Raw genomic sequence first — 27,373 nt, 5'->3', positions numbered from 1 at the left:
AGTGGGAAAGGACTGACGAGGGTGCCAGGGACCTGTGAGACTCTGAGGTACACCCGTCGGCCAGTCAGCAGGCTGTGCAGAAAAGGCAGGAGAGAGGGATAGAGCGGAGAGAAAGGTTAGCAGGGTAGAGGGAGAGAGAAGGAAGAGGAGAAGAGGAATGTCTTAAGGAGTTTCCGGAACTTAAGGAGATCCGGCTCAAGACAGAGGGCGGCAGGAAGGCTATTCCAGAGGGAGGCCCCTGCAGAGGATAAAGATCTCCCTCCAAATCTCTGCTTGGAGAACCAGCTCACTCGCAGAAGGTTGGAAGTAGATGAGCGGAGGGCTCAGGAAAGACAGTATTTAGGTAGGCATTGTTGCAGATAGGTAGGTCCCAGGCCGAAGAAAGCCCTGTGGACGTATGCAGAGGGTTTTGAACTTGATCCTTGCAGCCACGGGGAGCCAGAGGAGGGATTTCAGCGCCGGGGAGATGCAGTCCCTGGGCTTGAGGCCAAGGACAAGTCTTGCATTTTTGTTCTGGATGAGTTGTGCAGAGGGCACAGAGCAGAGGCAGGGTGGTTGAGAAAGAGACTATTCCAGTAGTATAGCCTTGAGAGGACAAGGGCTCTGGAGACAGTGAGCCGCTGGGGGAAGATGAGAAAAGGAAGAGTACCTCTGAGGGGGTGCAGCTGGTAGTTGGACTTTTTAGATATGTCCAAGATGTGAGTGGAGAAGGAGAGAGTGCAGTCAAAGATGACCCCAAGGTTTTTTGTCACGAGGTGGGTGCAGGCGCAGGGCCAAGGGAAGTCGGCCAGAGTGAGAGTGGGAAAGCGGGAGCATGAGTCCCAATGCAAACGATCTCAGTCTTAATGGCGTTGAGGCAGAGGTCGTTTGCAGCACACCATGACTGAATTGTGGACAGATAGTCAGATATTAGAAAGGTAGAGGAGGTGGCTGAGGGTAGCCTGAAGGAGAGTTGTGTGTCATCCGCATAACACTGGAAGTTAGAGATGAAAGTGGCAATCACACATGCCAGGGCAGCCATGTAGGCATTGAAGAACCAGGGGAATAGGTTAGAACCCTGGGGAACGCCACAGGTTGAAAGAGTGATAATAGAGAGAAAGGACCCAAGTTCCACCTGGGATGGGCGGTCAGAAAGGAAGGAGGGTAACCATGCCAGAGCCTGACCTGTGATTCTCAGGGTGTCACAGAGACGTGTGATCAGGATGTTGTGGTTTACCGTGTCAAAGACAGAGGAGAGGTCAAGAAGAATGAGGACAGAGGGAGTCTTAGTGTCAAAATTTGAGAGCAGGTCTTCACAGGTGTTTAGAAGAGCAATTTACATGCCTCTGGATGCTCTAAAGCCAGACTGATGGTCTTGGAAGCAACCAGCAGTTTCGGTGCGGAGGGTAAGCTGAGAGATAGCCAGCTTCTCTAGGAGTTTGTCCAGGAAAGGAGTGATAGAGATAGGGCGCTAGTTTGCCGAAATGGAGGGGTTGGCAGAGGGTATCTTAAGTAGAAGGTGCACAAGGGAGTGCTTAAGAGAAGTTGGGAAAAATCCAGTGGCAAAAGAGAGATTGCAAAGGTCAGACAAGTCTGGAGCGAGGGAGTCAATGTTGTCCTTAATGGTTTTGGAGGGGCTGGGGTCCACCTGTTTGGATGAAGCCTTCATAGACCGGACTTGTCTGGCGACCTCATCAGGTGTGACAAGAGTGTTAGGTTATGTTATTTGGCATTTGTATAGCACTCCATATATCACTGGTATGACCTCAAAGCGCTTGTAGGTTGAACGCCCTCTGGGACCGCAGGTCAGTATAGCGAGTAGAGGGAGATAGTGCAGAAGGGTGCGTGGGTGCACCAGTTATGTATGCAGCTTGTGGAATTGCCTGGTGGTAGCTGCCTTCTAGCATTAGGTGTGGTGGAGGAGAGATTAGTTAAATGTGTGCAGTCTGGTGGGTGGACACGGAGACTGGTTTCTGGATGCTTATGTGGGCAGCTAGTCCGGTTTGTCATGTGATATAGCTGCGTTTTATTAGAGTGATGAGGTGTTCTTGGGGTAGTGTTCTTATATGAGCAGCTAGGCCGAATTTATTGAGGGGGTATAGCTGTACTCGAATTGAGTAATGGTGTAGAGTAGAGAGTAAGCATAGTGATATGATGTAATTGTTCATGCATAAAGCGCCTGAGCATAATGCCCTTCGAAGCAAGTGGTGAGGTACGGACAGAGTGTGAGAAGAGAGGGGAAGGGGTGGAGGGGCCAAGGGAGGCTCCAGGGGTGTTGGTGTATGATGTGGTGTGGAAGAGAGAGAGGAAAGGATGTCTTGGGTTTTTGCGCTGAAGTGTACAGCCAGGACCGAGCAAAGGTCCTGGGTGGGTGTGACAGAAGAGACGGCTGCTGCAGAATTGTCCAGTTCCTTACAGACTTTGAAAAGTTTGTTTTCTTGGCGTAGATGCAGAGTCGATATTACCTTTGAAGGAGGAGTCTGGCCAGTTTGTCAGAGGGTCCGCCCGACAAATTCCATTTTCGCTCAGCTGCCCTAAACTTGCGTTTAAGGGCAGCCAGATCGCAGTCATACCAAGAGTTGCACTTTTTGGAAGGCTTCAGTCGGACACTCCTGACAGGGGCAAGAGTATCAAGAGTGTTGGAAATAGAGAGATTGAAGTTAGCGAGGGCTGTGTCAGGGTGAGAGTCAGCCACAGGTGTAGGAGACGGAGAGTAGGTGGAGGCAAAGGTAGCCACTGTCACTCTTTTCATGGGTCTGGTGACTTTGAAACTGAGTGGCCGCGCCGGATGTGCCGATGGAAGATGGAGAGGATAGCTTCAAGTGTGACGAGAGAAGAGAATGGTCCATCCAAGAGAGAGAGGTAGTGAGAGGGATAGACAGAGGGATGTCGGTAGAGATGAGAGCATCCAAAGTGTTGCCGGCTGTGTGCGTGTAGCCAGAGCTTATGATGGAGAAGGAGAGAGAATCGCATAGGTTGCGGAAAGGTCAAGAGGAGTCAGGATAGTCCAGGTGGCTGTTGAGTTCAACTAGCAGGAGGAGTTGGGAGGAGGAGGAGGAAAGTAGAGAGGAGGCCAGGTCAGCCCATTTCGAGAGAAAGAGAGTGGACTGTCCTGGTGGCCGATAGAAGGTGGCCAGAAGGAGAGGAGATTTAGGAGAGAGTAAGGGCCTGCACACTAGGCACTCGAAGGAGGAGTAGGCCTGAGTAGGGATGATGGACACATGAATCCATTTTGGGAAGATCTGCGCCACACCCCCTCCTGTCCTCTTAGGCCTGGGCGCAGAAAGCATCTTGTATCCTTCAGGGAGGAGCGCGTCAAAGCATGTGACAGAGCTGTCCTTGAACCACGTCTCTGTGATGGTGAGCACATCAAGATCCATGAGTTCAAGGAGGTTGCAGATGTCAGACGAGTGTTTGACAGCAGAGCGAGAGTTAAGTGTGGCAATATGCAGCAGTCTGCCATCTTTGAAGTTCTTCCGCAGGGGGTGGGGGAAGCGCAAGCGACAGTGGTCCCACCCATGGGTGGCAAGAGAGCCAGAGGGATAGTGGTGGGTGGCGGAGGCGCCAAGGCCGACAAGGGAGCCAGGACAGTGAGGAAATGCAGGGGAGCCTGTGCAGAGGAGGAGGTAGGCGCAGCTGGCAAGGGAGCCAGTGCAGAGGAGGAGGCGGGCACAGCAGGCAAGGGAGCCCATGCAGAGGAGGAGGAAGGCACAGTGGGCAAGGGAGCCTGTGCAGAGCAAGAGGTAAGGTTTGAGAGGCAAGGTAGGAGCACATCCCTGGTAGGAGACTATACCAGGAAGGTTCAAGTTACAAGAGAAAAGCCGTGGCTGTCATAAGTTTCAGACCATGTCCATGGTCTTCTTGGAAAATGTTGATGTGAGTAACAGCACCAACTTTACTTGCAAGATGGCACTCTACAGTTCCATGTGCAAGCGGAACATGCGCTCTAATTGCCAGTGGAAGCTTACCGGCTGCAGCCTGCAGGTTGCATTTACAAATACAGAACACGAACTGCGTCTCAACGCTCAGTAATTATTACCAAGCTCAGCGCGCTGTATCCTTGCATTTTGCCACCTTGTTTTCCTTCCTGTCTTCGTTTTGTTCCTTCCCTCTCTTGGACCTTATGCTTAGGTGCTTTACCATCCTTGTGTTCTCCTCGTTTTGCCCTACTTTCTTTATCCCATACCTTCTCCTTCCCTAGGGATTCTCTCTCAATCCATCTGACTGTTGCCTGCATTTTAACTGGAACCTGCCTTAAATGAAAGCTGCCCGCTGTCTCCTGCACTCACCATCTCACCACAGAACTCAGGATTCTACTTCCTTTGGGAAGATTCTTTCTTGTGTTTTTCTGGCAGTCATCTCCGAAGGTTACCTAGCCTGAGTAAAACCAGGGTGGCGTCTGGGGAGTCTAGCCCTTATCTTCATGACACCCGGTCCAAACAGAAGACTTGCCAAGAAAAAGTCCTTAATAAGCCATCTCTAAAGAAATTACAGGTGAGCCAATCTGTTGACAACGAGAATCCTGACACTGGCAGGAGAGTACACCAGGGAGATACAAGTCAACAGAGCGTACATATGAGAAAAGTCCTAGCAGGAGGGTATACCAGGAAGAAGCAAGCTGCAAAGGTATTCATATAAGAAAGTCCTGGTAAAGAAGCATACCAGGCAAGGTCAAGTTGAACAGTGTGTAAAATACATCACCTAACAAAGTCCTGGCAATGATACAGCAGGACTGGCAAAATGTTGAGTTAAATCATATCAAAGAGGAGAGAAAATCTGGCGGGGAGCACACCAGGTATCCTATCAAGATACAGACTAACAGCCAAGTTGTTTTGTATACCAATTCTGTTGATCAATCAAGAGAAATCTAAAGAACTGATATTCTTGAAAGTATAAAACAGAGTGAAGAGAAATCCAGGGCAAGGGAACCACCCTCTGGAGCAAGGAACTCTATAATTCTGGAACTTCTTGTGTTGGAATTATGCATTTCCTTTTTGAACATGTGTACACTACACAAGGCCAAGGACATTTTTCCCTTTCACCTTAGAGTTGATTTTTAGAATGTGGGGGCCAGAATAGTTCTTTGCACACAGGACGTTTTACTTTGGACATCTTGATATTGGACGTATCCTTAGTATTGTTTTAGGTAGGGCAATATCTCTTAGAGTAGGTCTAGAGAGGAATTGTCTAACCCCTTTTCATTTAAAATAAATGTGTATGGCCAAAACCATGAATGCACTGTGTCTGTGTCTTATGCCTGGCTCCTCACAGCTCCCTGCTGCAGAGGCTTAGACAGGGTAGGGCCTGAGTGGGCAAGACCCACCCAAAATCTGTAAATGCCCACTCAGCAGCCCTGTGCGGGCAATTAAAGTTGCTAATGCCACTGTGGTGGGCCCAACTACATCAGCCTCAGGCCCCACTTGGTAGACAATCCTGGCTACCCCTCTGCCCTGCTGCAATCTGTGTGTGATCTGCAGGTCGCAGGTTCGAAACCCGGCAAGGTGAACTCTTCCTTTCATCCTTCCGAGGTTGATAAAGGAGTACCAACACCGGCCGGGTGATATTCTATGTATGTGTGTTCTATGTAAAGCGCTTAGGTGTAAGCGTTATATAAATAACACATAATTAGATCCTGGGGGTTATCAATGGGAGGGGCGCCGACTTAAGATCATTATGACTTCCAACATCTGCTGAATTTCCAGGGTTTCGTTGCGTTAAATCTGATCACCTTCATTGTCCCGTAACTAACATTTTTTCAGTGAATATATGTATAGACATGTGAATAAAAAATAACATGGGATAGATCAAAAATATAAATTGTAACAAGTCCTGTGAAGGCATCAAGAAGTAAGACACAGACAGACAAATTTAAAAGTAAAATACTTTATTAAATCAAATGTCATGATGGTAGATGGCCTAACTTGCCATAAGGTAAGGTGGGATTTCTCTACACGAATGAAACTAAGGAAAGTCTGAGTCAAAGAGCTCAACTTAAAAGTCTGTCCGTGTCCAAAACCTATACTTGCACTCACAATTAAAACTAACCAATGTGTAGTGATGTCAAAACCAAAGGAAATGGTGTTTAACTCAAGGTTCTGAGCTTCTTCCAGCTTTCTCTCAGCTCCTCTTCCCCAAGTATAAGAAAATTCCATGAACATTTCTTAAGGTTGCCTTTCTCGAGGTCACAGTGATACAGTTCAAAATCAATCCTCGGGGTTCCCTTTCCCATGTTCCAATCACTACAGTTCACAGAAAACAAAAAAGTCTTGATGCTCTGTTCTAAAGACCACACATGTAGTTCCTCAAGTCTCCGGATTCCCTTCCCCAAGACTTTAACTTGATCATCAGAATGCCTTTGGGTTTTCCATCTTTTAGGGCTCACGGGTCTAGGCGCAGTTGTCAGACCAAACGGTCCATCCATAACATGTCGCGCCAACAGGATCCCGGACTCGCTGTCTCTTGGCTTTGAGGTGTAGATGTGCAATCTTCTAGCTTTCCCTCATCAGCCTCTTGGATCTGCCATTACTCGTCACACATCCTTTCCGGTCTTTGGCCTTCTTACACTGCATTCATTCATAAGAGTTCAGTTTTAAGGCTGTTTTGCTCACACCTTCTTGTGACTCGCTGTTACACTAGTGCCCTTTTCTGTAATTCGTTTTCATCAGGGTATTTGGGTTATTCACTTTATTTGTTTGGCCCATGGAGGTTTTAATTCCATTCAACACTTTGAATGCTTAATTCCAGAGTTTCAAGCACTCATGCCGCTTAACTGTAAAGTTCAGTTCAGTATTCAATATGCATTGGTTTCGCTGTGGTTTAAAAGATTAATTCAGTTCAGTATTTAATTAGTATTGGTTTCACTTGGTTGTAAAGTTCCATTTGATTTGGTATTCCATAAGCATTAGTTTCACTTAGTTTTAAAGTTCCATTTAATTTTGTATTCCATAAGCATTAATTTCGCTCAGTTTTAAAGTTCCATTTCATTTGGTATTCAAAATGTATTTGCAAGAGCGCCCTGGTGTGCGAGCATCCTCCTGCCACTCACCGGCTTGTGGCATCTCCTTCCGGCGGTTCCCTCTGTTTCTCCTTCGCCGCTGAAGCCGGGACACTCATGCTCTGGAGCTCTGCTTATCTGCTGTGTGCCCCACTTCATACGACGGGAAGCGTAGCGTTTCTTTCCGGATGACAACAGCGTCCTTGTTCCTTGGTGCTTCCTTGCAGCTCCTGCTGCCGATCCTCTGTAACGGAAGCTCCCAGGCTGGAAACACTTACAAGGCCCACAGGCTACGGGTTGTGCAAGTTCTCTAGGACGTTTTCTGGCATCCTGGCCCTTCGTTTGGTACCACCACGGCTGCCTCCTCTGAATCAAGGTCCCCTGCTGGTATCCCCCACACAGGCCTCCCTGTTGCTCCTTGTTCTACTCTATTGGTCTCTCTTTATACACCTGCAGCCACTTAATGGGCTACAGGTGTGCATTTCTAATGAAACTTGCCTGACCATAATTAAAGGGACATGCCTGACCCTCGTGGCTCCTTTTCGGCATGTTCTTCGTCCCAGTACTAAAGTGGTGAAATGGTTTAGTGCTCATTATTTTTAGTCTCCTCTTCCTCGTCCCAGTACTGTCAAGTGTCATATGTGGGGAAATGAGGGGAGCAGCTTTATGATAACCCATAAAGGTTGGGGGATGGGTTTGGTTAATTCTCAACAGGATAAGGGGGATACCATGTCTCTCCTAAGGGTACCCCACTCCCAGGTCCCAAGGACCCTCCACCCAGGTGATCCTCCCTCGCTTCTCCACCCCCAGGGTCAGGACCCAAAAGCGATGGCCTTTCCCTGGCCACCTGAGAAGATGATCCAGGGGTCCTAGGAGTGAGAATACCCTCAGGTTTCTCACAGTCCACAGAATTAAATACACTTGTTGAAGTAGAAATAAATGCCACTCAACACAATTTGAGCCAGATCATGACAGGACATGCAAAGGAGGTGTAATACATACAATGTAGACGATACCGGCAGCATTGGAGGATTTGAGCAAGAGAAATACAACATATTATTTACCAGATATACCATATCCTAAATAAGAAAATAATTATTTATTCAGGGTGGTTTCTGGACCTCGCTTGCCATAGATGAAAAGGCAATACAATTATGATTAAAGGAGATGTAGTTACTGAAATGAGACCATTTCATACTATGCTTATCAAGTGCCTTTGGTATTGGAGCACAAGCCCTTTCCAACCACTGGATATTTACAGATGTTATTCATGTCCACGATACCTTCATTAATAATGAATTAAAATAAATCGTTCCAGGTGGAAGAAATTGTCATAAAGGTTGTGGCAATAAATCCTCCCAGCAACCTTCATGCATACAGGCTTGCAGGGTAATTAGATAGAGAAGAGCATCAAATCAAAGATCATGTGGGAAAAGGTACCCTTCACTTGGAGACAGGACAAGCATTTGATATCTGGTGAAAATGTAGCCCATTAATGCTCGGCAGGAGTCAAAACATTTCTCTGGGGGATAAACAACATGTCTGTGTTTTGCCAGTTGACACAGAAGTAGAGCTAATTATTTTCGAGGTAGGGTCTCACAAACCTCTCTCTTCACAATGAGATTCACAAGTAAATTCAATATCAAACTCAATCCTTCCAAGAAGGGTTATGTAAAACTCGGTATCCCTTGGTTTCAACAGTGGAATTTACTGCCAAGAAATGTACTTGAAAGTGATTACTTCGAAATATATATGTCTAGTTGTGGGTTAAGGAGTCAAAAGGGTGTGGTAAAGTAGTGAATGGGAAGGAGGCTATGGTGGGAATCGCCCAAATAAAAGTAATTTTAAAAAACGAAGTAAATTACCTCAAACTCATTTATTCAGCAGAATAACATGGAACTGTAAACATGGGGAGCTTTCACTGTCTGAATCATGGTAAAGAAAAGTAATGTAGAGGCATCCAGGGACACACAGTTTTCAGTCATTAACATGCACTTCTTTTTATTCCATACCTTTATGAATTCCAGTTACTGTAGAAATCTGATTGAGGCAGACCATATACCCCCTTAAAGAGGCACAGTACACCCATCACAATTGTATAAGTGGTGAACATATTGAAGAGCTTTTAGATACCAGTCATCAACCTATTGATTTCCCTATGACCTTTATATTTCTTATTTGGGTAGAGGAAAGGGTGATTTTATTTTTGCTGAGATAAAAAAAAAAAAAACATTAGCTACATCATCAGCAGCTCTGACTACGTCCACTTGTTTATCAGGATTAGTACTCAATGCAATGATCTTTAAAAGACAAAATGGGTGAAACCAAAACATTTCCAAAAGCAACACAGGAGAGAGGAGACAACTTCTCCCCCAGTTAAAAAGAGTTAATTTTGTTTTCAGATAAAAGCTTTATAGTAACATTGAAAGTCAGGGTATTTGCCACCTCCATGTTCTCAAATACAGCTCAGTTAATTAAGGGCAATCCTTGGTCTGCTCTTACCGCCTTGTTAACTTTGTTAATAAAGAATCCATTTGCAGAATAAAAGAGCTTGCATCGCATGCAGGATGTTGGTGCTTTCCACGGGGGAGGGTGGTTTTGAATTGCCCAACCTTTTCTTATGCTGAAGCTTAGGGTGATCTTGGAGCCCATGTAGGATCTAAGGACTGATTGGACATATTTGGAGGACTGTGTAACATATCCAAGAAAGGTGAGGGATCTCTTGTCGGGTCTGGTGAGAACAGTCCCCCAGGAGATACGGCAACAAGAGATGTTGGGAATCCTGTGGCTTTTGTGGAAAAATAATAGGGAGAATAGGGGTTTGTCCACATGGTCCTCCCCCTTAAGCTCGCGATGGGGACCACCGATTAGGCTCGAACAATTAGGGGCAGAAATTACTCAGAAGTGGTCGGCTATAGGTCTGAAGAGAGTGGGTCATCTCTTGGCTGATGGAAACTCTAAGGACTTTCATAACGTCCAGAGGATGTTGGAGAAGGAGAATATCGGAATATTTGAATACCAGAGACTGAAAGGATTGGTCCTGGGGTTAGAGGGAAGAATTGCTTCGGGAACTCGCCCAATTTGAAATGTTCCTTGAAAAGGCAGAATTGAAGAAAGTGATTGTATCCAAACTATATAAGGTTATGGTGATTAATACGATGGAGGGAAGGCCAAAATGAAAAACCTATTAGGATAGGGTGTTGGGGGAGGAGAGGGAATGTTTTTGGCATGTAGAAGGGAGGGGGAGATCAGATGGGGAGTGGCTAAACCTGAGTGTGCATGCATGTTTTTGTGTATGGGTCAGTGTGTCTGGGGTGCGCGTTGCCAGTGGTATGGCTTCCTGACGGGGTGGTGGGTGAAACCCCGAAGTAGTATGCTATTTTTACACTTTTAAAGGCTGCACACAAAACAGCCGAAATAAATCAGTCTTTTTGATTTGTTGCCTTTAAAAAACGGAAATATCCGATATAACCGTATAAGTAGTATGGCTACAGGAATGCTATCAGGCCGATCAAAAGTGAGGAATGAGAGTGGGACAGAGTGAAGGAAAGTTGTCATACATTGAAAGGACTATCTAAGTTCAGGGCACCTCAACTAGTCACAATAAGAGTGTGAATCTGGAGAATGGGGAAAAGTAATCTTTGAAGACGTGGTGAAGGTCAAAAAGCATAAAGGTACTACTTAAGAACATCAGCATCCCAATTCCTAAGCAGCTCCAAGAAGGTTGTAGAAATTGGACCACAAGAACAATGCTGAACAAGAAGGAAGGCCATTGATGACTCAACTGAGCTCCAGAAGGAGAAGGTTAATGTTAATCCCCAATATTAGAATAATCTTTCTCTAATATTAACAAATCCCTTGTAAACTTCTCTGCAATTTCTTTCCCTCCTTTACAGCAACACCCTCCCCCTTCCACACTGCCTTCTGTTGCATTTAAAATTTCCCTACTGAGGGAGCTGTAGTATAATGCGCTCTGGTCGCATTCTGGAAGCAATCATTTATTTATTTATATAGCACACCTAACCCTCTGGTATCTGGGTGCATTACGTAGGGTTACACAATGAGTAGCATACAGACAAAATGATATACATACATGAATTATATACAAACGAGAAGTACTGTATAAAATAGTTACATCATATATGCAGGTACATCAGATGGAAGTTTGGTAGATAATTGCAAAATAACAAGAAGAAGCATACAATTATGTAGTCTCCCGGGTGAGGAGCCAATTTTTTGCATTATTTCTGAAACAGGGGAATGATGGTTCTGCTCTTAAGGCTACGGGTAGGGAGTTCCACAGTTTAGTTGCTAGAACAGGGAAGCTACTACTCCCTAATTTCTGTAACTTAAATCTAGGGACTCTGAGGCAGTATAGTTGTGAAGATCTTGTAGGTTGGTCTGATTGGCTTCTGATAAATTTGCAGGTCAAGTATTTAGGTGCTGAGTTACAAAGGCATTTATGGGTGAGAGCTAAGGTTTTGAACGTGATTCTGTCCTTGACTGACAACCAGTGGGAGTTGCGTTTAGCAGATGACATATAATGAGATCTTGGTATGTTTAGGGCAGATCTAAGTGCATTATTTTGAAGTATTTGTATTTTTTAGGTTTCTCTTGCTAGTTCCTAGGTATAATGCATTACAGTAATCCAATTTGGATAAAATGAGCGCTCTTGCTAGCGTAGTGCAACTAGCTGTTGATAGGAAAGGTCTGCAGGCGTTTATTAATTTGCAAGTATTAGCTGAAGCTGAAGCTGTTGAATTCACTTGTCTGTTCAAGATCAAGGATGAGTCGAGATAGAACCCAAGTGTTTTGACTTTTTTGGATACCAATATGTTCATGCCATCTATATTAAAGGATATTACCTGACTGTCTAGTTTATTTAGTCTGGATTGAGAACCAATAAGAAGTAGTTCAGTCTCATCATCGTTGAGGCAGAGGCCGTGTGTGGCCATCCATGCCTGGATGATGTGGTACATTTTATATAGTAGTTTCATATCAAGGTCGTAGTCACCAGTGATGGGGATGAGGATTTGGGTGTCATCTGAATAGTTAGTGTAGGTGATACCCAAATGGTCAAGGCTATCGAACAGGAGCTTAGTGAATATATTATACAGCGTCAGTGAAACGCAGGATCCCTGTGGTACTCCACGAGTGACCAGTGCTGGATCAGCCGATGCAGTTGGTGCGAAGACTCTCGTTCTATTGTCAAGGAAGTATTGTATCCAGGCCGTTGTTTTGTCTGGAAAATGAGCTGATGAAGTTAGATGGTTGCACAGATCGAAGGCGGCTGATCGATCTAGCAAAAGAAGGAGGGCTATGTTTCCTTTGTCTTTTTGGTCGTCCATTTGTGTTTTCAAGTCTACTAAGGCAGTTTCGGTACCACGTCCTGGTCTAAACCCCGATTGTCGCAGGCCAAGAAGATTGTTGGTTTCTAAGTGTGCCTGTACATGTAAATAAGCTGCCCTGTCTAAAATGTTCTGCAGGAAAGTCACTGTGGTGATTGATCTATAGTTTGTGGGGATATCCGGATCAAGGTTATTTTTTTAATAGTGGAAGGACCCAGGAATCCTTCAGATTGGATGGGACCATGCTAGTTTCGAATGATTTGTTTATGAACGTGGTGATGAATGGTGCGAGATCTTTCGCTGCCTCTTTGATGTTTGCGGTGCTTATGTCACCCTGACAACTTTGTGGTTTGAGGCTGGTAATTATGTTTTCTACTTCATTAATGGAGAGAGGGGTGAATTTGAATAGACTGCAAGGAATTGCTGATGAAGGCTGGGAGTTAAGTAGAAGTGATTCGGTAGAGATGCTGAGTTTTTTTATTTTCAATTTAAGCTTGAAGAAGCGATATTTTGTCAAGCAGAGCTTTTTGTATATTGGTATACCATTGCTTATCTTTGGTGCACGTTTCAGGAGGAGGTGCAGGGGACTCTAGGTATCTGAAGATAGTGAATAGTTCTCTGCTGCTTCATTTAGCATTGGTGATTCTGTTGTTATAAGTGTTGCTTTTGGTTTGGAGGATATCTGCCTTGTAGCAGCTAGAAGCTTTTAAGAATGTTTCTTTGTTTGGTGCTGAAGGGTGGCTTTCTCATGATGTTTCGGCTTTTCTTTTGTTGTTATGTAGAGTTTTGAGGATGGAGGTGAACCAAGGGTTAAGGTCAGCGCGTGGTTTGGCTTTGTGCATTTTCAGTGGTGCTACAGTATCGATAGCTTGGTGAAGTGTTAGGTTGTATAGTTCTATTAATGTTGAAGGGTCTGTATTGGTAGTTGAATGATTAAGGATAGGTTGTAATAGAGGCAGAAGGTTCTCTACTGTAATATTCCTGTTATTTCTTGTGAGAGCAGGCAGTGCCAGGGCATTGGGCAGGTTCAGAAGAATACTGGTCTGTAAAGTAAACGAGACGATGTGGTGGTGCGACCATGCGCACAGTACATTAGGGAGTATGTTGGTATCACAGTTGAGGTCTGCAATCCAATCTAGAATTCTCCCTTTGTTATGCGTGGGCTTGGTAATGCGATGAGAGAATCCTAGTTCTGTAATCGAGTTGCCTAAGGCAGTGGCATGGTCGTCAGTTGTGTCTTGGAAGTCTAAATTAAAGTCACCAAGCAACACAGTGTGTGATCCCAGATTAGTGTTGACAGAGAGGATTGTGAAATATCTCCCTCAAAGGCAGATATAGGGCCACGGGTCTGTACATGAGGTGGATTTTTAGTGTGTGTGAAGCTGAAAGCGGGATCTTCATGGATAGGAGTTCAGCTGGTGGGAAAAGAAGATTAGGTAAAGTTCTTAAGACGAGTTGGCACTTGGCAATAACAGCGACTCTGTCGCCTCTGGAAGATGCTCTGTCTAGTCTGATGATAGTATAGTTATCTGGAATGGCTAGAGAGTGTGTCGGGCCTGCAGCAGCATGTAGCCATGTCTCAGTTATAGCTAGGAAGTCAAGGTCATTGGAAGTAACAAGGTCTGCAATGTCTAAGGCATGTGCTGTCAAAGACCTTGCATTAATAAGTGCTCCCTTCATAGGAGTAACAATGTTGTTAGGACTGCTTAGTGGCACTGTGGAATTGGTTGAAAGGGTGGAGTCGTTTTTGGTTGCGTTGTTCAGTTTAGGTGTCTTTTGCTAATGGGCGTGGGCTTGGTGTTGGTTTTACTTCTGCGGTAAGATGATAGTAGGTGGGCCTGCTTGAGTCGAGATTCTAGTCTGAGGTTCCGAATTTTTGTGGGACATGGTTGGTTGGGAACAGGTTGGGAGGCGTAACGCTGGACCCATTGGGTAGGTGTGAGAGAGTTGGTGTTATTTGCTAGTGTCATAACAGTCTCATGCTTCTCATCTCTGGCAATGGCGACTGAAGCGTGAAGGATCATAGTGATAATTAAGGCAGCCCAAGGTGCAGACAAGATGCACTTGGGTATGAGATTATTCACAGGCATGACTATCAGGTCTACGCTGATTTAGTTTGTGCAGCAGAGTATTGATTAGAATGCTAGGAAGGCAGTGTCTAGTAGTTTGTAAAAAGTGATTATAGTAATCACTGAATACTCATATTTTCAATTGCGAGTAAATCACTAAATACTCATTATATTTTCCATTGCGAGTAGGAATGAAATAGGAGGCAGGTTAAGGTGCAAAACCGTGTGTAACTTAGGTGACAGGCAACTCTGCGTATATGATAGGTCGGCGACTTATTGTGAGCAAGGTGTACTAAATATGGTGGCGTCCAACAGTATAATAATTATAACCGGTTTCCATTTAGTGTTTAAGCACAAGGGAACATATGGAATGGCTTTGCAGTTCAGCATTTAGTGAGCAGGTATTAGACATTTCAGGTAGGTGAGTGGCATATTGCAGGGTTGGCTAGCTAGTGATTTCACATACCGGGTAGGTAGGGAACATGTGGCACATTTGGGATGCTGAGTGGAGGTGTCCAACAGTTATTGGCCCCAGCTTCTAACTTAGCATTAGCACACTAGGATCGCAGCAGTAGGCGGGAAACATTGGTACTAGCTGAACAGATTAGCATTTAAACGCCCAGATTAAGTATATCGGAATGTGCAATTAATACAATATTGTGCATTGTGCTTTGTTCCGTACATATAGTTGAAGAATACATTGTGAGAAAGATAAGTAGCAGGTTCCTACAATACCGTAGCAAGAGTTAGATGTTGAAGGGACACAAAGGTGTAAACATGTTGGGGCAGCAGGTCTAACGGGCACAAGTGGTTAGTGCAAAGTGGTCCTACCGCCGGAATAGCAAGGTTTGCTGCGCGTGGCAGATATCGTAAACAGGCTCGGCAAATGTTCGTGGGTCCAGGTTCCGTGTATGAGGGATATGTGGCAGTATAGGTGTTACTTGTAACGCGTAGCTTCGATCAGGTGGGTTTTGAGATTGGATTGCACGGGGTCAGTGGTCAGAGCAGCTAGGCGCTGGGGAGGAGGGTGAGGAACTGGCATGGGTCACACAGTGAATTGGGTCGATGGCTAGACAGGAAGTGAAGTTTAGTAGGATGCACTATGTAGTATGAGGTAAAGACAGCGAGACAATTATGCTGGGTGGATGGCACTTGGGCAAAGAAGTCAGATATAAGGTAAAGGTACATGCTATATTTCGAGCAAGGGTAGGTGGAGGGAGGCACTTTCGATAAGCGCTTGCCAGAGTCTCGATGATGACTTTTCAAATGTTAGTCGGTGGGCTCAGGCAGATACATGGATGGGTCCTCAGTCTTCCCGGCTCGGACAGGCTCAGGACAGGGCCTTTCACTGAGGGCCCTCTACGTGGGGCCGGCATCCGCCTGCCGGCGTGTGGCTATAGGTTTAGAGTCATCAGCGTCACACCTGGTTGCTTAGAACCCAGCCAAAACAGCGTGAATCAAGGGGTAGGGCACTCCGACGGCGGCAGCCATCTTAGACAAGGCAAAAGTGTAAAGTCACTGAGCCAGCGCTCCTTGTGGAAAAGTAAAATTCACAGAAAGAGGCACAGAGATGTCTGAGGTGGCGAATGTAGGTAGAAGCCTGCTGCAAGTACGGGAAGCGGGGTCTTGCAGTAACGGATGGTCCTACATGGATCATTGTCGTCTCGAAGGCAACACAGAGGTTGCCCTCAGCAGGGACCGCTCCGGCGGCTACAAGGGTGTTGGAGCTCCAGCCCTTGCAGATGAAATGCGTAATTTGAACATGGGGTTGGTTCCAGAACACGACCTGGAGAGTAGAGTATTATGCCTTGGAACAAAAAGGCAGTTTGTTACCTCTGAAAGAAGAGGGTGTCTCACCGGTGAGTTGCACTAATAAAACTTACTTTGACACACTTAAGTTCGCCTAGAACAATTACTGCAGAATCAAATTGATACCCCTGAATGAAAACATTTGCCATCCTGTGTTTTCCTTTTCACCAATAACAGAACCAACCGTCTTTCTGATTACGAATGTACAAATCTGGTGGGGCATTAACCAAAACTACACCCAAATTAGGAAGAACTGTGGCGGTTTAGGGGCAAGTGGTGCAGAGGTGTAAGAGCACATGTGAACAGGGAAACACTTTTTGCCAAGGGTCTACATATTTGTAACCACTAAGGAAGATGGAGAAATGTTCTTCTGGATGACAGTGGAGCACGAGTAATAAGTCCAAAATGAATTAACATCATGTGGAAATGGGATGTTGGGAAGACAAAGCTTGTTTTAGTGGGACTGGGTAGGTACCGAATGTAAGTGGGTTGGGCAAGCAAGATCACCAAAATTAACCTGAGTGTCAAGATTAAATGGTGACCCATATGTGAGCACAAATAACCAGTTCACCTTCAGTAGCATGTTGTAGCCGAATTCATTCACAATGCTCCTCGGACGTTTGTGTTTTAACTACTGTCTACAAGAAGGGGGGTCAATTATAAACAAAGTTGCTAGGGTGTCGGGAGGGAGTCGGCGAGGGATGAATGGGTGGGTGGCGACTGTAGCGTATTGGGGGGCAGAGTATTCTTGTTGTGACATGACCAGTGAGAGACTTTGGGCCTGATTCATGGAAGAGTTTTATAATGGTGCAATCCCATAGGAAAACGTTCCAAGAATAAGGCCCTATATGTTGAAGTGCCCAGATGGGTGGGATGTTTCCCTCTTAATGAAAATACTTGGTTGGACCCTTCTGGGTTTCCGTATTCTCCCAATCCCAGCTCAGAGAAAGGAGAGAGGGGACGAAGGAAGAGGAAAGGGGGCTCTGCCTAAATGACTGGCAGTGGCTAATGTACACATTTCCTCACAGACACACTAATTTAAACCTTGTGCCCTAGGCACACATAATGAATCTTAGATGTGCCTACAGAACAATGACGAAATGATTACAAAGACAATCAAACTGAAACACTAACTCAGCTGACTACACACCCCCTCCACCGCACATGGGAAACATTACCGAAAGCATGAGGGTGCCCTAATTCAGGATCCAAAACCCTAAAATAAAGGCTAGTGGTACAGTCTAGAATACTTACAACAGACGAGTGACATCACACTAGGTCACAGAGTAGGCATTGTGACATAGTCTGGAAAGGACGACCTGGAGAAAACAACTTCAGAAAAAGATGAAGCATTACTACAAGCTGTATTTCCAGGCAACTAACAGGTAGGGTTTGAAACAATATGTAGCACTTATTTTCAACAAATATAATCATTATAATTGTGTTGCTAGCAGAATGTTTGGCCTGTATCAGAGTTCATAATATAAAACAAAGCAGATTCAACATAGCTGTGCGAGATTTCCTTTATATACATTATACGATAGGGCACACACCTGACCCCTGGTGTCCAGCCAAACGCTTTTCAAAGAGAATTCCTATTTACAACATAGAATTTTACACAGCTGTAAATCTCGTTTCCCTTTTGTCAATGTAACACCAGAATATGATTAATGCTGCTAACCTATCTGGTAATGAAGGTAGGGGCACATAACATCAGTTAGCTTGTGGGTTAAGTGTTTGAACGTGGCACGCTGGTGCAGCGGGGCAGTGAAACAAACCACTTACATACACTGCATACTAATATATATAATGCTTTAGAGAAAAATGCCACTTTCGGCAGCTATGGGGCACTTAGAAATGAGGGACCCATTTTCAGAGAATATATGTAAAGCGTCTAGGCTCATTTCCCTGGTTAAATCGGAATTAGAGCCACCAAGGTAATGCGAATTGAGTCGGCTGAGACCCACATTTACAAGGTAGAAATACGCAAACCAGTAAAGGATGCATTAGAGGCTTGCAAAAATCCAGACCTTAAAAGAAAATCATTTCAACCTCTGAGAATAGGAAATAGGGGGCTTCAAAACACTGGACACTAATATAGCTCCTAGTCTGTAATCTCTCAGTCAGCCATTGAGTCAACCGACTACGGACAAAAGCCTAAAGGTCGCCAAGGACTATACCTGGGCTAATCCCAAGGCATTGCCCCTCCTGATATGCCTCTCTGTCAGCATTAGGCAATACAAACACAGTGTAAAATGGCCTGAATTTAAATGTTGAGGAGCTCCCTCCACCAGCTTAGCGAGGGAGCCTCATGAGTTTCTCAATGCAAAACACCTAGGCATGGGATGTCATTTGTGCTCTCCTTACCGGAACCTCTGGTCACGCCTGGCTCCAGTCTCCTTCTTAATTATCGGATGCATGGGCGGACCCACGCAGGCGCTTCCCCATCCTGAAGGATGATGTGCACCAGACCCACCAATCAATACTTAGCTTACATAAACTCACAACTCCTCCCACCGTCCCGTTTGCCTCACAAAATCCAACATCACACTATTCCTCCTCCTGCCCCTCTCCCCTTCACCTCCCAGCAAAGTCTTCCCACTCAGCTCAGCCACACCCAGCGCAGACAATCGAACCCTCATCAATTCTCTCTCCTCAACATGTCTCTCACACCTAAGCAGAAAATGTCCCACAGTCTCAGGCACACCACACACCGCACAATCTCTCCACTCACATTTCCCCACTTGAAACAGACCATCATTCAGTCCTGCATGTCCTATCCTCAACCGATTCAGCATCACCTCCTCCCTCCTCCTCCATTCCAGACTCCCCGCATCCACCTTCACCGACACTTTCCCACGAACACCAAACATCCACCTGCCCTTCACTCCACTCACCCACCTCTCCTGCCACTCATCTATGACCCGTCTCACCACCACCGCCTTCACCTCATCCACACTCAAAGGTAATCTCACATCAACCGCTCCCCTTCTCATACCCTCGCCCGCCACCAGATCCACTAACTCATTACCCAAAATACCACTGAGACTGAGGACCCACGCAACTCCAAATCCATTCCCCCGTGTACGCACCGATCAATCTTCCTCCTGATGTACATAATCACGTCCTTCCTATCACCATCCCCTGCCATAATCGCCTGCAACCCACTCAATGAATCTGAAAATATCACCACCTTATCTAGCCCCAACTAGCACACCCTATCGATCGCCAATGCAATCGCCACCAACTCAGCCGTACAAATTGACACATCATTCGTCAATCATCCCACTTTATACTCCCCAGTGCTTTCCAGATAATACGCCATACCCACTCTCACAGACACAGGATCCTTCGAACCATCCGTAAACACCTTGCATCCTGCCTTTCCTGCCACATACGCCTAGCCCAAAGCTTTGATCTCGCTCCGCAATCCTCTTTTCTTCGACACCACATTCGCTAACTCCAAACACACCTTTGGAGACCCCATCATCCACCTCGGCCATCTCTCCAAATCCGTATCTGTTACAGTCATCAAATCGCCCACACCCCACTGCACTCCATTTTCCCACATGTGAAACCCAAAAGTGCCTCCTTTCCTCCTCCACCGGTCTCTATAATAATCAAACCTCCAATTATACTTCAAACATTCACGCACCGGATGAGCCACACTCTTCGCACTGCACTTCACCCACCATCTCATTTTCAACGCATCTCTCCTCAACCCCAACGGCATCTCCCCCACAAGCACCTGAACCGCATTCGCTGGAGAGGACCTCATCACACCCGAACACACCCTCAATGCCCTTGCCTGAACCCTGTCCAACTGCAACTTCTGACTTGCCGTGAAACCCACTGACACTTGACATCCGAAATCCATCACAGTCAAAATTAACCCCTTATACAACATTCGTAGACACTTCTGTTGAGCACCCCCACTCTTTCCCAGTCACTGCCCGCAACAAATTCAACCTTCGTTTGCTCTTATCCACCATTCCATTCACCTGCAAATTCCAGTTTAACTTCCTATCCAAAATCACCCCCAAATACCGAAACTCTTCCACGCTTTTCACCTTCTCACCTTTCAAAACAAAGTCCAACCCTTGCTGCACTCTTCTCCTTGAGAAAACCATACTCACGCTTTTATCCACAGACATCGAAAAGCCCCATTTCCCACACCACTCCTCCATACGCACTATCGCAGCTTGTAACCGAATCTGCATCAACAAAAAACTTCGCCCTCTTACCTATACCACACCATCATCTGCAAAGAAATCCACCTGACACCCGAAGCCCTCCAAAGCTCGAATCAACCCGTCCACCATCACATTAAACAGCATCGCACTAATCACACTCCCCTGTGGTGTTCCATTCTCCATCTTCCAAACCTCAGACAACACCCCCCTCACTCTCACCTCCAGTCTCCAACCGCCAAGCGGGGGCCTGCGGTCAGGCTTCACCGTCACTTCCTGACAGAAACACACGTGCCATTGGCTCCCCTCCCTGTCACTCTTAAGTGGGTCCCCCCCTTGTTACGCAGCCTTCCACAACATTGCACTTCCCCTAAAGCGAATAATGAGCCACACAGCCAGGGAAAACACTGACAAGCAGGCACTAAACCCAATTTGAGCCAGGTGTTAGACAACAGAGAAATGCACCTATATAAAAAAGATGACAATTACAAGTACAAGACAGAAAAATACATGGACAGCACAAACCTTCAGAGAAAAGGAATGTTTTAACTTCCTCTTGAAATTGAAAAAGGAAAGTGGTGAGCTAGTGAGAAATGTATAAGTAATTCAAACAGCGAGGGTAAAGAGGGAGGACACAGAGAATGCTGGTGTAGATGGAACGGAATTTCCAAGAGTGCCAAAGATGTAACTTTGTATAACTCATGAGCCACCAAGGGGCACACATTTCTGGGCAAATAGGTTGGTCGATTCAAGTTTAATAGCTCAAGAAACGCATTCTAGCTTACAGAAGCAAAACTGACCATGTAAAGAGGGTACTACAAACCAGTGCACCGGAGAAATCTGGGGGCACCTCTTATTTCCGCTTATTAAGTGGGCTGAGCTCTTAATGGCAAAAGTGCAACTAACATTGCAATTCCACCGCTGAGAGCCAAAAGCACGCCCCAGCGGATGGACAATAATCCAAAACTAATCAGCTGGAAATAAAGGGCGACACTGATGAAGAAGTGAGCTTTGATAACAAACACCTTTTATTTTTGAAAAATTAGAATCTAAAAGAAGATGATCTGGCAGATTCAATATTTTGGGGAGTGAGGCTTTGTCCTATCTTGAGTGGGGATGAAGTGAATGGTGCAAGTGAGCGACACACCCGAGTGCTGCAGTGTGAAATCCTGAGCAAGTGACGTGGTCTGGGAGAGGTTTCTTTGTGTCAGTTGGTGCTTGGGAGTTGGAAGGGGACAGATGAGCCGGTGAGTGTTTTTTGCATCGGAAACTGAAATCTAAGAAACCTATGAGCAATAAAGCAAGTTTCACAATACACTTGAGACTGCAGCAGGCTTTTCCTGTGTTCATATGACAAGATGAAAAGGTAAACAAGTGGAAGCAGGAGAAGGCAGCCAGGAACACCCACCACCCTGTAAACATCAAGCAAATGCCAGCACCATGAATAAACACCAACCCCAGAAGGCGATCTGGCTCCCTTTAACATGCATAGTCAAAGAGTTACCAGGAATTGGTTGGAAGCTTCAAACAATTCCCATTATTAGAGAAAGGAGAAGGAGGACTGCAATATATTCCATGGCCACAAACGGATAAGGATCATTTGAAATGTAAGCTAACTAGTTTGAAATGTGGGAAAATGGATTCTTGAGGAGAACCATCTACGGTTCCGGATGCACCTCAAAACCTTCCTCTTTGCCTCCGCTTTCTCTCCCCCTCTACCCTGTTAATATTACTGTAACTGCAATGAACCTGAAAAGGGGCCACTCACCTATCCCGGTCCGTGGCCCTGCCACTCTTCCCCTGCACTGCCTCCCTGGCAACCCCTGCACTTGTGGGACTGTCTCTGTATCCCTACAGCCCCCCCTCCCAGCACTTGTCTGCACTTATCTTGCACTTGCCACCAGCTGGCCCTTATTATTTATCTTGTTTCTAACTAACCTATAATGCACTTCTCCTCTCCCCTTCCCCCTTGCACTTGTCCCTTCCCCTCCACCCTGCACTTGCGCAATCTGAATGACACCTGGCCAAGTAGGATCGTTGTCTGTCTCCCTTTGTTCCCCCTGCCTCGTCGCGCCTTGAAACACTTGTGTATAGGCGCGTTATAAATGCCATATCATATCATATATCATATCATATATCATATCATTCATAAGCTGGAAAGAACGACATCGGGAATGACGTTAGCAATAGGCTACATAAAAGGCCTGTTAGCAGCCATTCTAGAGAAGAGGGCCGACTACATTTGGAAGCGAGCAGGATATGCGGGTGTGACTACACAAAACAAGACACATGACGGAGCACCATTTAATAATTGCAGAGCAGATTTATGGCTGGCGCTCAGAGTACAATATCCCGATACATCAGATATGGGTGCGATTAGGACTAGGAAAATGGGAGAGGATGAAGACCCTGTTGCCTTTATTCAAGATATTCAAGAGCGATAGCGTCTTGAGACGAGAGAACCGTGGGACAAAACAGTGGAATTATTTTTAAATATTTTATGTCAGGACTGCCCAAGCCAGTGCAACAGCAGATGACGAAACAGGTAGGGATGGAAGCAAAGCCATGGTCAGAAATACATTTGACAATTGTAAATCATTGTACACTATTACAAGAGAAAAATAAGAAGAAAGCTGAGAGTAGAAAGCAAGAGGAAGAAAAGTTATTTCAGAAATTGTCAAAGATCGCCATAGAAGGAGCATTATTGACAAGTGGTGAAGCAGTAGCCACACACAAAGCGCATTTGGGACAGCACAGTAATGTAGTGCATCCCATGAAACAGACTGGGTATAACATTTGGCCAAGAGGAAAGGAATACACTCAGAGGGCGAGGCAGAGGATTTAATGGAGGTCAGCCACCACAATGCTGGAATTGCAGGAAAGTGGGACACATAGTCCGAACATGTAGAAGTAGAGGAGGAAATATGCAACAAAATAGGAAAGGTCCAAGAGGGGGGGGATGAACTATTCTCTGCAGTACAATACAGAACCACAGGAATATTATGCCTAAGATCACACGCAGAATCAGGTGAGCATGCCACAAATACAGCAAACACAGCAGGCCCCACAGCAAATGCAGTCACCACAAGGGCAGCCACAAGCACCTATGCCGACTCAACAAACACAGGCACAATAATTACAGTATACACCAGCACAGCAAGCAATAGTGCCACAATGGAAAGCAAACACAGGAGCCCCACAGGCTTCCACACCCAGACTAGGGAGTGTGACTGAAATGGGAAGGAATCCTTTCACGGGTACAAGGATGGATTTATACCCACAATAGGAAGGCGCACAAAGTGACTTTATGTATTCAGTACTATCTGTGACACCAGACCTCCAAGAGGAATCACGGGTCAGGGTGATGATAGGAGGCAAGACATTTGCATTCCTTGTGGATACAGGAGCCACTCGTTCCTGTGTTCGTGAGGGAAAATACCCAATGTCTGGCACTGACATGAATGCGCAGGGATTCTCTGGGGCCACAAGTTTGGTTCCCTTTACTGTCAAATTACAACTTTCTATAGGTGGACATGACGTGTCATGCCACTACTATAATCTCGGCAGACACCAGTCACTATATTAGGACGCAACTTGATGACAAAACTCAACATGACGATATCCCTCACTGACAAAGGGATAGTGTGTGCGACTCCAGAGACACATTACATAAACGTGAGAGAATTTATACCAGCCTTTACAGGCCAGAAAGCATTAAGAGGGTTTCCTTTAGAACCAGACATATTGTCATATGGAGTAATTATTTTGTTGATATGGCTTCCAGAATTAGAAGGGTAATTATTGTGAATACCTGATGGACTTTTGTTTACCTATAGATACCTATGGATGACGAAGAAGGGTAGGTCGTTCCCATAGAGCTACAAGCAGCAGCAGTAAATTGAGGAAGGGCAGTTGTTCATGGGACAGATGATTGATTGTTAGATGGAGTTATTCATTATGCGCCTATACACAAGTGTTTCAAGGCGCAACAAGGTAAGGGAGTGGGAACAAAGGGAGGACAAGACAACAATCTGACTAGGCCTTGTGTAATTGAGATTGTGCAAGTGTGCAACAAGAAGTGCAAGGAGGCTGGTACAGGGAGAAGTGCACCCAGAGCAGCAGGGCCCTAAGTTAAGTGTAAGGAAGGCTGGGACTACAGGGGTAATCCCAGCCTGGTAGTGCAAGGTTAGCCAGGCAGCAGTGCAAGTTGGGCCAAGCAGCAAGTGCAGGGGGACGTGTCGTGGGGGAGTGGTGTCCTGTAAGACTCAGGACACTGAGCAGCCAGTCAGCAGACGGAGCAGGAGCAAGGGAAGGTTAGCAGGGAGAGGGAGCTAGAAAGATGAGGAGAAAAGGGAGGTCTTGAGGAGCTTCCGGAACTTAAGGAGATCCAGCTCAAGGCGGAGAGAGGCAGGGGGGGCATTCCAGAGGGAGGCACCTGCAGAGGATAGAGATCAACCCCTCATTCTGTGCTTGGAGAAGCGACTCACCCTCAGAGAGTTAGAAGTAGATGAGCAAAGGGCTCTAGGATGAAAAGGTATCTAGGAAGAGAAATTTGAAGGTAGTGAGGACCACGGCCCAGAAAGCCTTGTGGACGATACAAAGGGTCTTAAACTTGATCCGTGCAGCCACCGGGAGCCAGTGGAGGGATTTCAGGGCTGGAAAGATGCAGTCCCTGGGCTTGAGGTGAAGGATAAGTCTTGCGGTCCCGTTTGGGATGAGATGAAGAGGGCGTAGAGTAGAGATAGGCAGTTTGACAAAGAGGCTGTTGCAGTAGTCCAGCCTAGAGACAACCAGGGTTCTGGAGACAGTGAGCTTCTGGGAGAAGGTGGGAAAAGGGAGAACACTTCGGAGGAGTAACAGCTGTAAATGGGCCTTCTTGGCATGGTCCGTGATGTTTTGGAGAAAAGAAGAGAGTGGAGGCGAAGATGACCCCTAGGATTTTTGCCTCATAAGAGGGCAAGGGCAGAGGGACCAAGGAGGGCGGCCAGAGTGAGAGAGGAAAAGCGGGAGCGGTAGTCCTAATGAGAAGGATATCAGTCTTACTGGTGTTAAGGCAGAAATCGGTAGAGGTGCACCATGCCCGATAGGCAGTCAGGGATGAGCGAGGAGGAGGGCGGCGAGGGTAGCCTAAAAGAGCTGCGTATCATCCGCATAACACTGAGGGAAGAGAATGGAGAACAGTGATAGCCCTTAAGGAAATATTGACAGATTTCACAGATGAAGACTTGTTCAGAAACGAATAGTCAGATGATGAATTTGTATTTTTCATAAGTCTCACTTATTGGATAAGAATTGAGAATTGAAAGATACCACAAAGAATGGCATTGGTAAAACAGAAACCAACATTATTTCAGGAAGATTTGGAAAAAGTGCCAAGCAGTCTATGGAACAATAGTCCATATGATGTGGGTCTATTGAGGGGAGTAGGAGCGGTGAAGATCAAGCTTAAACCAGGAGCAATTTTGACACTTGCAAAACAGTATCCCATGTCAAGAGATGCAGCAGAAGTTATATTTGAGACCATTTCCACTTTAATAAAACAGGGAATATTGGTGCCATCCAGAGGTGTTGCTAAGAGGATGCTGAGGGGGCTATAGACCTGGGTCTTTTGGTTGTAGCTCCGGATAGAAGCTCAGGGGTTACAACCAAAAAGGCTTGCTAGCCCCCAGTCCCGAAAGTCCAGAAATTAGCGTAGCCCCAGATCTCTTACAGACCTGGCACACTCCTGGTGCTATCAAAGTCCCCATGCAACACGGCTGTGTACTGTGAGAAACCTGAGGGTGCTCTCCCGAGTAGGACCTGGGAATCCCTTATCCAGGTGGCCAGGATATGGCCATCGCCGTTGGATAAAGTTTCTGGGGGTGGACCTGTGGGGGCGGATCACCTGGGTAGGGGAGCCCGGGGTTGTACTCAGGGAAATACCTCAGGTGAGATGCTGTAATATACCAGGAACGAAGGCGAGGAGGGCGAAGTCTCTGAGGCTTTTGTAGGCTGTACCATGTCTACCTTCCTTCCACCCAAATAATCTCCCTTATCCAAAGCAACCACCCCTCTATATCGGGTAAATCCCCTGGGAGCACAAACCCTGTTGCACTTGAAAACCATATCTCCCAAAATCCCTGTTTTCTATCTGAATACTCCCAGCCATTCCTCTCCACGTCTCTCTGATTATCATTCAAACTCCCAGTCTACCTTGATAAAGCACTACCGTTCCCACAATCCCCCCTGTTCACTTCAAGCTAATAACCACGGTTATTCCCATTTGTTTCGTCAACCCTACAAATCTCACCCTATTGAGTTTACCAAAACCCCAAGTATGAGGAACACCTTTTCCTCCTCTTACCCCGTAGCATACTTGGAAACACTACCATCCCCTTCTTTTGATAGAAACAATTTCTCCCACCGTGACAGACAGCTGACTAAACCCAAATCCATTTACTGTCACGACACAAGGATCAGGCAACGTCAGGCAACTGACAATAACCACGCACACCTGACGGCCCCTTACCCTCCCCACAGGGATAAAAGGCAGAGCACGAAAGCACACTTCGACCAAGGCTGAACGCACGAGGAGACAGAGACACCAAACCGGCAGTACAAAGGGAGAAGAAAAGCGGTGAGACCTGGAATGACAACGAAGGGGGAATTGCCCTTGCCCTTTTCAACCCAGACCCACAAAGTCTCCAGAAGGGAAATTGTAAGACCGAGTGTTACAGCTGGTGTGCGGAGCAACAGATGTCAAATGGTACACGGGGTCTCCTCCGTTGATAACGCAGGCGAAGAGGCAAGCTGGGTACCGTGGTACTATCCTTGACTCCAGAGAACAAAGAAGCCAACGGGTTCAGCACAGCCGAGGAGTCGGAGGAAGCCGATGTCAAACCGAATTATGTTACGCCCAAGGTTGTGAGTAGCAACATTTGGAACGCCAGAAGAAAAGACTTGTGTGTATGTTTGAAATTTAAAGAAAGGCCAGTTGAGGTCCAG

At 46.1% G+C, this 27,373-nt stretch overlaps 1 protein-coding gene across 4 annotated transcripts in view; it reads right to left on the bottom strand.

The window, feature by feature from the left end:
* The window catches only part of XRRA1 (X-ray radiation resistance associated 1), a 624,270-nt gene that overhangs the window by 477,093 nt on the left and 119,804 nt on the right, over window positions 1–27,373 (bottom strand). The window contains exon 2 of one of the 4 annotated variants that reach the window (XM_069640152.1): window positions 17,454–17,531. The exons of the other annotated variants lie outside the window; for them this stretch is intronic. The gene's annotated coding sequence lies outside the window, so the exon portion shown is untranslated. The remainder of the gene's footprint in view (window positions 1–17,453; window positions 17,532–27,373) is intronic. 4 annotated transcript variants of the gene reach the window in all.

Source organism: Ambystoma mexicanum, chromosome 7q (assembly GCF_040938575.1).
Source record: "Ambystoma mexicanum isolate Mex_15411 chromosome 7q, UKY_AmexF1_1, whole genome shotgun sequence".
Taxonomy (NCBI): Eukaryota; Metazoa; Chordata; class Amphibia; order Caudata; family Ambystomatidae; genus Ambystoma; species Ambystoma mexicanum.
The sequence above is the reverse complement of the archived record's forward strand: the minus strand, read 5'-3'. Positions and strand labels throughout refer to the sequence as shown.